The sequence below is a fragment of the Corylus avellana genome, chromosome ca2 (genome assembly GCF_901000735.1).
Source record: "Corylus avellana chromosome ca2, CavTom2PMs-1.0".
Taxonomy (NCBI): Eukaryota; Viridiplantae; Streptophyta; class Magnoliopsida; order Fagales; family Betulaceae; genus Corylus; species Corylus avellana.
Window position 1 is genome coordinate 42,481,812 of NC_081542.1, and position 10,468 is coordinate 42,492,279.

Genomic DNA, 10,468 nt, shown 5'->3' on the forward strand with positions numbered 1-10,468 from the left:
TATATTATTGTAATTATAAAATTACTGTGTTCAATATTCTATTCCAATTTGAAGCTTATTATGTAAATCAAATATTATGAATTAAATGACTGATTTAATTCTTGTGGAACAAGTATTTGATTTCAATCAAATATTCTGAATTAAATCACTGATTTAATTCTTGTGGAACAAGTATTTGATTTAATTAATGATTTAATGTTTGTGGAATCAATTAGCTGTATTGATTGATTTTTTATTCCTTGATGGGAGGAATAATTAAGGTAACAGCTCTAATTGAGGGTCCCCTGACCTACCTATAAATAAGGCCTGTGTATTCCATCAATTGGCACTCACTGGTAGGCATAGGTCAGAAGAACCTCTCAATAAAATTGTTTAGTTTTAGTTTGATTGCTGTGGAGTCGTTCTTCAAGCTGCTTGAGCAAAGCAATGGCTGGAGGTACATATACATATATATATCAAATTTCCGCTGCTAATTATATTGTTAATTAGCATTTATATATATTCAATATCTTACATGTGGTATCAAAGCCTTTTCCAGGCCATATTTGCTTAGTCTAGTTTTTAATATGTCTGTTGTTGATATTTTGTTTTTGTTTCGATAATATTTTATTTTGTTTTATTTTGTGATTATCGAAACAAAACTCAGAGTCATGGTTATTGAAATTGAGAACCATTTGTTCTCAACCACCATGAAACCCACGTATATGTTTTATTTGTTTTGACCAATTTGCTTGTGTATTATTGTTTCTTAAAACAAAATGTGTGGGGCCTATGGGTGATCAGGACCCTTGGTCTTTCACTTTCCCTTGGTCACTTTCGATTAGAATTCAAGAGAGACAAGCTACAGAAACCAACCCCCCCCCTACCTGCAGTGCCGTTTTTTTTTTCTTTTTTTCTTTTTTTCTGCAGCACCGGTCTCCCCCCTCCCACAGCAGCGGCGTTGGCCGCATAAGGTGAGCTGTTGACGGAGGAAGCCCCATAAGGGGCCGCCTGTGATGGGCAGAAACGGCGCCTACACAGGCTGCCGATTTTTGGCCGGAACGGTGGCCATTTCACCGGGCTACCCACAAAAAAAAAAAAAGAAGAAAAAACTGCCGGCAGCCCCACACGGGGTGCTTGCTGTTTTTGGCCGGCGCATTAAGGAACCGGCGCCGGTGACCGGAGAATGGGGAAGGGGAAGATGCAGCGGCGCAAGGGGCTAGCTTTCCGGGTTGAGTGTTAAGTTTTTCGGGTTCGGGTATTATTATTCGGGTAGGGTTTCAACCCGTTTTGGTATGATTTTTTTTTTTTAAAAAAAAAAAAAAATTTGGGCTGACCCGATCCAGTAACCCAATTCTTGGCCCGTATCCGGAGTAAAGAAGCAGCCCAACCTGGTTTAAAAAAAAAAAAAAAAACTGGCCCATCCGGATTAAAAAAAAAAGAAAAAAAAGAGGGGGGTGCTCAGGTGGGTTTCGAACTTGGGCTCTTGAGGGATAAAGGCCTAAGGTCACTTTAAGACCATTGGGCTATTCAGTTTATTATGCTTTAATATTGCATTTATATTTATCTTATCTTTTAAATTGTTCAGTATTAAATTATTGTTTCTTTAATGCATGAGCTTGAACTTAAGGATATATTTATTCTTTTAATTGTTTAAATATAAATTGTTTGATGCCTGGACCTGAGAATAATTAACTAAGCCTCATGTGTTGGTGAATGTTTATGGTACTATCCAAAATTGCAATCGGAAAGCTCTGGCAAGGTAAGTCTTGGGACTTAAGTGTGCCGTTGTGCGCCCCCTCACTTATCTGGGACACTATCCGGTTGTACTTTGGAAAAATACTATTTACCCACTAATATGATGGTTTTGTCTTTTATTCTTGGAAACTTTATTTGTGGCATCTATACAGTTATTGGATGTTAATGAAGTAGTGATTATCATAATAATTTTGGGAGAGCCACAGCATCCCGATTTTATAATGATAATTGCATCAAGATCATATATGTGAACTTCATAAAGAAAATTAACATCATGTTGTAATTAATTCATAAATTTAATTACTAATCCCCACAGGGACGTTATTATTTTTATGACTTAATTAGAATAAGATAATAAATTTAACTTTAAAAAATAAAATTTTTCTTAGGCCCACAGGTACGGAGAATTTTATTTATTAATGTTAAATTTATTAGTCTTATTAAAGAGTAAATTTCATGCGTGATGCAACCTTTGCCCACAGGTAGGTTGAAATTTACTATTAAATTAACATTGGTTAATTTAAATAAATTCGATGTTAATGAAGTCGTAATTGTCATAATAATTTTTGGGAGAGCCACAGCATCCCGATTTTATAATGATAATTGCATCAAGATTATATATATGAACTTCATAAAGAAAATTAACATCGTGTTGTAATTAATTCATAAATTTAATTTGCCAATCCCCACAGGGACGTTTTTATTTTTATGAGTTAATTAGAATAAGATAGTAAATTTAACATTGAAAATAAAATTTCTCTTAGGCCCACAGGTACGGAAAATTTTATTTATTAATGCTAAATTTATTAGTCTTATTAATAAAGAGTAAATTTCATGCATGATGCACCTTTGCCCACAGGTAGGTTGAAATTTACTATTAAATTTACATTGGTTAATTTAAATAAGGTTATTTCATAGCATTAAAGTATATAATTTTCTTGGTTACTGGATGTATTCCTACTGCTTTAATTATTAGTATTTTATGTTCCAATAATTCCTAGTGGTAATTTTTCCTGACTGAAAAGAAAAATGTGCTTTTCACTTTGGGGTGTTTGGAGACTGAATTGGCGTTTCGTGTGGACGAATCACCTTCTCCCACGGAATCAAGTACGCCACATGAGATTATTAAATATGAACGATTGTAGTGATTTAAATCGCTTAAGTTTCAACGTTCATGAAATCTCATATCAAGGAAAGCATTAGGGTTTTATTCCTTAGTGTTTTAGGGCCAAAGAAAGGTCATTGAGGAACATTTAGTGAGTTCCAATAAGGCTTTGGCCTGCACCCTAATAGAAAAGCTTTAAAGTAAAACCTTTTACAGTTTCAAAATGTGTTTGAGCACATTATGAAAATGAATGACATAACAGCTCATTATAAAGACCCTAAAGGTTGAGTTTTTGAGTCATTATGGTCAATTTTATTCTTTCATCTAAATATGATATTTTTTCAAATATCTTGTGGCACACATAAGGATAACTGATCAATTAAGGAACTTCTGATCATGTGTGTTCAAGAAGATGAGAGATTAAGACATGAGAATCCAGAAAGTTACTCATGTTGAGGGAAAGACCTTTATAGGCAACCATGTCCAATAGTTGATGAATGAGAACAAGGTGCCAACAAAGTGTTATGGCAATTAAGATACTTGTTTTTCTCACACTAAGAAAAATTATGGGCATATAAAGAATGATTGCATAAAGTATTATAAATGACTTAAAATAAAGGTAATCTCATACACCTAGTGTGTCATGAATCTCTTTTATTGACTCTCCTAAGGACTATGTGGATTGAATTTGGTTTAGCGGTCCACGTTGTCAACATAATGCAGGGTTTTCTAAATAATACTTATTTACAATTGGAGGTTGTTGGGATCTATAGATTAATTTTAAAAATTCAGTTATGTCATTTTGACCTTCATAATGTTTTTATATATTCCACAATTATTTTAGAAATTTAATTTCTATTTTAGTTTGTTAAAATCAAATTTGAATATTGTTAAATTTTTTTTTTGGTGGAATATTAAATTAATGGTCTATTTAAAATTAATTTAGATCCCAATTTTTGGAAAATTAATCCCTGCATATAAATGTTGACATAAAGGAGAGTCTTATGAATGAGAAAATCCTCTATGTTATGGCATTGGAGATTGAAATATATCTCTATAAAGAATAAAAGCTCGATAAATGATAGAGTTTTTACGACTCTTGAAATTTACTACCTTTGGTATTTATGTGGACAGCATTAAGGAAAAGCAGACCAACTATACCACTAAAGGTGCCAACAAAAGGATTTTTGAAATTCTTGAGATCATGTACAAGTGTAACCTTTTCCATACTTCTTGCCTAAATGGTTAGAGATATCCTATCTCTTCCGGTAATAACCATATAAGGTTTATGTATCTCTATCTTCTAAATCATAAGGTTTGAGCATTAATGCTTCCAGTACCTATAAGGTAGAAGTAGAGAAACAAAACAAAAGAAAATCAAGATCGTAAGATCTGATAGAGGCAGATAGTATTATGGTAGGTACACGAAAATGGGACATGAAAGGTAATGTTCTATTCTCCTAATGGAGTGAAGCCTTGAAAACCGCTGTGTATACATTTAACTCGATTCCATTCAGAGTTGTCCATAAGACACCTAAATTAAGGAATGAATGGAACCAAGTTCAAATTGTTTACACATATGGGGTTGTCTTGCTATAGTGAGGATTTATAATCCACACCTAAGGTAATTAGCTTCAAGGACAACTAGCGGAATTTTATAGGTTATATAGTAAACTCCAAGGGGTTTAGGCTTTACTGTTCTTCATTTAGTCCTAGAATTGTTGAGTCTAATATTAAAAATTTCTAGAGAACACTGAACTTAGTGGGAGTGCTTATCCTTAAGGGATTAAATTAGAGGAAGCACAAGAGTTGACTGAAGCCCCTTCACATGAAGGGTGTTTGATTGTGCTTAAGAAAATTCAAATTGATTATCTTCAAGCACAATCGGTTTCAGAAACAGTCAACTCATAAGGAACAAGTTCAGAATGAACCTACTCAGACTTTGTCAAAAGTAAATGAAGTAGGATTAAGAAGATTTTCTAAAATAAGGCGACCAACAATCTCTAGTGATTATGTTGTATACTTCTAGGAGTCTGATTTTTATGTCGGACCTAAGGACGATCCAAAATTTGTTTTCACATCCTTTTGGGTGGAGATAACTTCACATTGTGTTTCAATGCCATGAAGGAGGAGATGAAATCTTTGGCTAAAATTCAAGTCTGCAATCTTGTTGACTTACCAAAGGGAGTTGTAGCCATAGGCTGCAAATGGGTTTATAAAACCTAAAAGGATGCTTCCGGGTAATGTTGAACGATATAAAGTTAGACTTGTAGCCAATGATCTTACTCAAAAGGAAGGCATTGATTATCATGGTATGAGTAGCTCATTTTGTTTTAGAGCTATATCAAAAGGATGTGAAAAACAATTTTCCTGAATAAGGATCTTAAGGAGGAGGTGTACATAAGACAACTTAAGGGGTTTTATTAATAACAGTCAGAAAGCTTGCAAATTAAGGATATCTATTAATGGACTAAGATATGTCTCTCATCAATGGTATACAAAATTTTTACAAGGTTATTACCTCACATAGGTTTATTGAGAACCTTGTTAATCATTGAATATACCTTAAGGTCAGTGGGAGTAAAGTTACATTTCTTTTAGTCCTGTATATAGATAATATTTTGCTTGCAAGCATTAATTTAGGTTTGCTACATAAAGTTCATCTCACTAAAGTTTTGGGAGAGATTCAGAATGAAGAACTATGAATCTTCAGTAGCACCTATTATTAAGGGGGATAATGTCCCAAAATGTATTGGAACAAAGACAGATATTCCATGTGTATGCACAGGTCTACATTAGACCTGGCATTGAAATAGCAGTTGGACTATTGGGTCAATATAGTATTGTGGAATATGCAATGAACCAAGAACTACAGATACACTTACCATTTGGTGGTGTTTTTTCAGGTTTGATTTTTGCTAAATGTGTAGATAGTAGAGAATCAACTTCAGTATATATGTACTGAAGATGCAGTAAGCAGACTACAGTTGCTACATCTACCATGAAAGCAAAAGTCATTACATGCTGTGAATTAATTACACAGGCATTATGGTTGAGACATTTTTGTTAAAGGTCTCAAGATTGTCGATTTTATAGTTAGACCCATAAAGATCTTCTGAGTTAATTCTACTACAGTTATATTTTCTAAGAATAAACTGAGTAGAAACAGAAGTATGTATATCGACATAAAGTATCACTATGAAAGAGAACATTAAGTGACAATAAGTGTCTATTGAGCATATAAGTATTGAATTAATGATTGCGGATCCCATGACTAAAGGTTTACCGGTAAAGAAAGTATAAAGTCATGTGGAATATATGAGATTCATTAATTCATTTGTGCTTAGTTTCTCTTTAATTGGTCTATAGACATAAAGGTTATGTTATAAAGATTTTTGTGCGCATATATATCATTCTTATCCGTGGGGATAAAATTAAAGTTGGACCCGAATGACTTATAGGAAGTTCATTCATAAAGTACATTATCCATAAAGTACTCATTTAGGGAGGTATTAGACATCGTGATACATGGAAGGGACGGCTTATTACATAAAAGCTTTACCGCCATGATTCGTGTGTAGTATTCCTTGAATGAGTGGGAGGATTCCATGAATGGTTGGAATAGATAAAGTATTGGCCAAATCATAGAACTGAACACCATAAGGAATTTATGTGTCATAAGGGCCAAGTGGGAGAATGTAAGAAATTACATTTAAGTATGTCCCTTATATCACATATATTATTGTAATTATAAAATTACGGTGTTCAATATTCTATTCCAATTTGAAGCTTATTATGTAAATCAAATATTATGAATTAAATGACTGATTTAATTCTTGTAGAACAAGTATTTGATTTCAATCAAATATTCTGAATTAAATCACTGATTTAATTCTTGTGGAACAAGTATTTGATTTAATTAATGATTTAATGTTTGTGGAATCAATTAGCTGTATTGATTGATTTTTTATTCCTTGATGGGAGGAATAATTAAGGTAACAGTTCTAATTGAGGGTCCCCTGACCTACCTATAAATAAGGCCTGTGTATTCCATCAATTGGCACTCACTGGTAGGCATAGGTCAGAAGAACCTCTCAATAAAATTGTTTAGTTTTAGTTTGATTGCTGTGGAGTCATTCTTCAAGCTGCTTGAGCAAAGCAATGGCTGGAGGTACATATACATATATATATTAAATTTCCGCTGCTAATTATATTGTTAATTAGCATTTATATATATTCAATATCTTACATTCAACTCCTCCGATATGTTACTCTACGGCCTGGCCACCGTTGAATCTCGTATTCTAACGCTCACTAACAAAACACATTTCTCAATCGGTCTGGCACTTTACTCGGAAAAGATCCCAGCTAAAAAGCCAAACTATTCTTATGTATATCCTTTCTCAACTTCTTTCATCTTCTCGATGGCTCCTTACAAGAATACTCTTCCTGGGCATGGCATAGTTTTCCTTTTTGTTTCCATAACTGGCGTCGAAGGCGCGAGCTCAGCTCAACATCTAGGCCTTTTCAACTTCACCAACAACGACAATCCCAACGACCCTGTCTTTGGTGTCGAGTTTGATGTGTTTAAGAACCAAGAATTCGATGGCAAAAGCGCCAACCATGACCTGAACTCCCTCAAATCAAAGGCAGCACACAATGCTGCGTACTGGCCCGACAACCAAAGAAGCGACATCAGCAGCAATGCTGATGATGAGAAGTCATTCAAGGAATTGAAGTTGAATAGTGGTGAAAATTACCAAGTTTGGATTGACTATTCAGATTCTTTGATTAATGTTACTATGGCTCCGGCTGGCATGAAAAGACCTCGGAAGCCTTTGTTGAATGTTTCTCTTGATCTTTCTGAGGTTTTTGAGGATGAAATGTATGTTGGACTTACTAGTGGTACCGGACAATTAGTTGAAAGCCACAAGATTTTGGCTTGGAGCTTTAGTAATTCCAACCTTTCGTTAAGCGAAGAGTTGGTTACCACAGGTTTGCCATCGTTTGTTCTTCCGAAGGGTTCAATATTTCGATCCAAACAGTTTATTGCAGGAATCACAGTGGGAGGTTTCTCCGGTGTCGGTCGTTGTGCTCTGTTTGCTCTGTTCTCTATCAAGACGAAGCGAAGGGGAGCTAGGAAGAGAGAGGAAATGGAAGAATGGGAATTAGAGTATTGGCCACACAGAATGTCTTACAAAGAAATAGAGGCGGCCACAAGCGAATTCTCAGAAGAAAATGCGATTGGAAGTGGAGGGAATGGGAAGGTCTATAAGGGTGTTTTAGCAGGAGGGACAAAGATTGCAGTGAAATGCATTTCGCATGAAAATGGTGGGATGAGAGTATTTTTGGCTGAAATTTCAAGCCTTGGGAGATTGAAGCATAGAAGTTGGGTGGGGTTGAGAGGGCGGTGCAAGAGAGACAAGGGCAACTTCTTGTTGGTCTATGACTATATGGAAAATGGGAGTTTGGACAAATGGGTGTTTGAAAGATGTGACTTCAGCAGTCTTGTACTTACATGAGGGGTGGGAACAGGGCTGTTAAGTGAGCGAAGCGTCTCGCGAGCAAGCTCGGGCTCGGCTCGCATAAGATCGACTCGTGCTCGACTCGAATATTATATGAAGCACTTCATGAACACAAATCCTAGCTCGAATATTAAACGAAACAAGCTCGGCTCGACTCGGCTAACTCGTGAGCAGCTCGTGAGCTCGGCTCGTATAAGGCTCGCCTCGCTTATTAAGCTCGGCTCGTATATTTTTTATTAAGTAACAAATAACAATATATAATCAACATTACTCATTTACTCAATAATAACAAATATATTATATACCTTTGTTTTTTTTTTGTTATTTATGTATATGTGTGTATATATATTATATATATAATATATGTATATATTAATATAAAAACATATAAGAAATATATATATATATATATATATATATATATATATATATATATATATGATATTGTCATTAACCATTTTATCATATGATATAATCATATAGTACAACCGCACAAGTTATTGTGTCATTTAATACAAATATTATAATTAGATAGTTTATACTTTGGAAATTGGAATCGTATATATCACATAATCATTAATCATTATATAATCATATGGTATATCTGCATAAGTTATTGTGTTATTTAATCAATACATTATAATTATATACTTTATTCTTATAAAACATATATGATGTATCACATGATCTTAGATCTAAGATAATATTAATATTAATTGTGAGATAATATGATCATAAAATTTAAGTATGAGTATACGACCATTAGATCATATGAATTTATTACTTAGAGTTTGAGTATTTCGGTTTTCTTGCTTCTGTTTTGTAATAAGGCTTGGCCACTCGATCTGCCTACTTGGATGTGAACTGAAGTACTGAACTTTGATCCAGATCTTTTAGGTCGTAGATGTGAATTTTAGTCCAAACCTTCGAGTTGTGGACATGAACTTCATCCTGGCTTTTGGGTTGAAGAGGAATTTGCGCTACCTATGCATTGGATTGCGTCTGTCTTATGTTTGTTTAATGTTCTTTAACATTTTAGTTGATTTTGTATGGATGATTGTGATGTTGAGATTAATCTATTATATTTGTTTAATGTTCTTTAGCATTTTAGTTGATTTTGTTAGTTTTAATTGTAAGGTTGACATTAATCTGATATGTTTGTTTAATATTCTTTAGTATTTTAAGGTGCAAATTATTCTGGATGATTTTTATAATCTAATACATCTAAATTACAAAAAAAAAAAAAACAAAGTCGAGCTCGAGCTCGAGCCTGGCTCGAGATCAAGCAAAATAGTCGAGCTCGAGCAGGGTACATAGCCTGTCGAGCCGAGCTCGAGCAGCATAGTCGGGCTCGAGTCGAGCTCGAGCTCGAGCCTGACTCCAAAATAAACGAGCCGAGCCTGGACAGCCAAAGCTCGCCCAAGCTCGGCTCGTTTACAGCCCTAGGTGGGAATCAAAAGTCCTACATAGGGACATTAAGGCCAGCAATGTGTTACTTGACAATGATTTTGAATTAGCCCGAATGCACGACCATGGACAAGTGCCTAACATAACTAGGGTGGTCGGTACCGTCGGATACTTGGCACCGGAAGTGATTAGGAGCGGGCGGGCATCGGCTCAAACCAATGTGTTTGGATTTGGTGTCTTGATTTTAGAAGTCATGTGTGGGAGGAGGCCTATAGAGGAAGGGAAGCCACCTTTGGTAGATTGGGCATGGCAATTGATGCTACAAAGGCAATTATTGAATGCTCTTGATGAGAGATTGAAGGCTAGAGGTGAGTTGATGAGGAAGAAGTGGGTAGGGTGCTTCATTTGGGCTTGTTGTGTGCATACCCTGACCCAACTTCCCGGCCAACCATGAGACAAGTAGTGAAAGTCTTGAAGGGGAAAATTGAGGATATGGATACATATTTTCTCCAAAGAATGAAATCCATGTGTAGGTTGTCTGAGATTCCACGAAATTTTGGCTGTTCATCACACCCAACATTTGAAGATATTCGGCAGTCCTACTCTTCTGCCATGTCTCTCTCTTGGTCCAATACTATGTTGGAGGGCAGGTGAATCCGCATCATGAATGACAATTGAGGGTCATTTGTTCTAT

The 10,468-nt window shown here is 35.2% G+C and overlaps 1 pseudogene; it reads left to right on the top strand.

Moving 5' to 3' along the window:
* The first annotated feature begins 515 nt into the window (after nt 1-515).
* Nucleotides 516-10,468, top strand: part of LOC132169833 (L-type lectin-domain containing receptor kinase VII.1-like) — a 13,602-nt pseudogene continuing 3,649 nt past the window's right edge.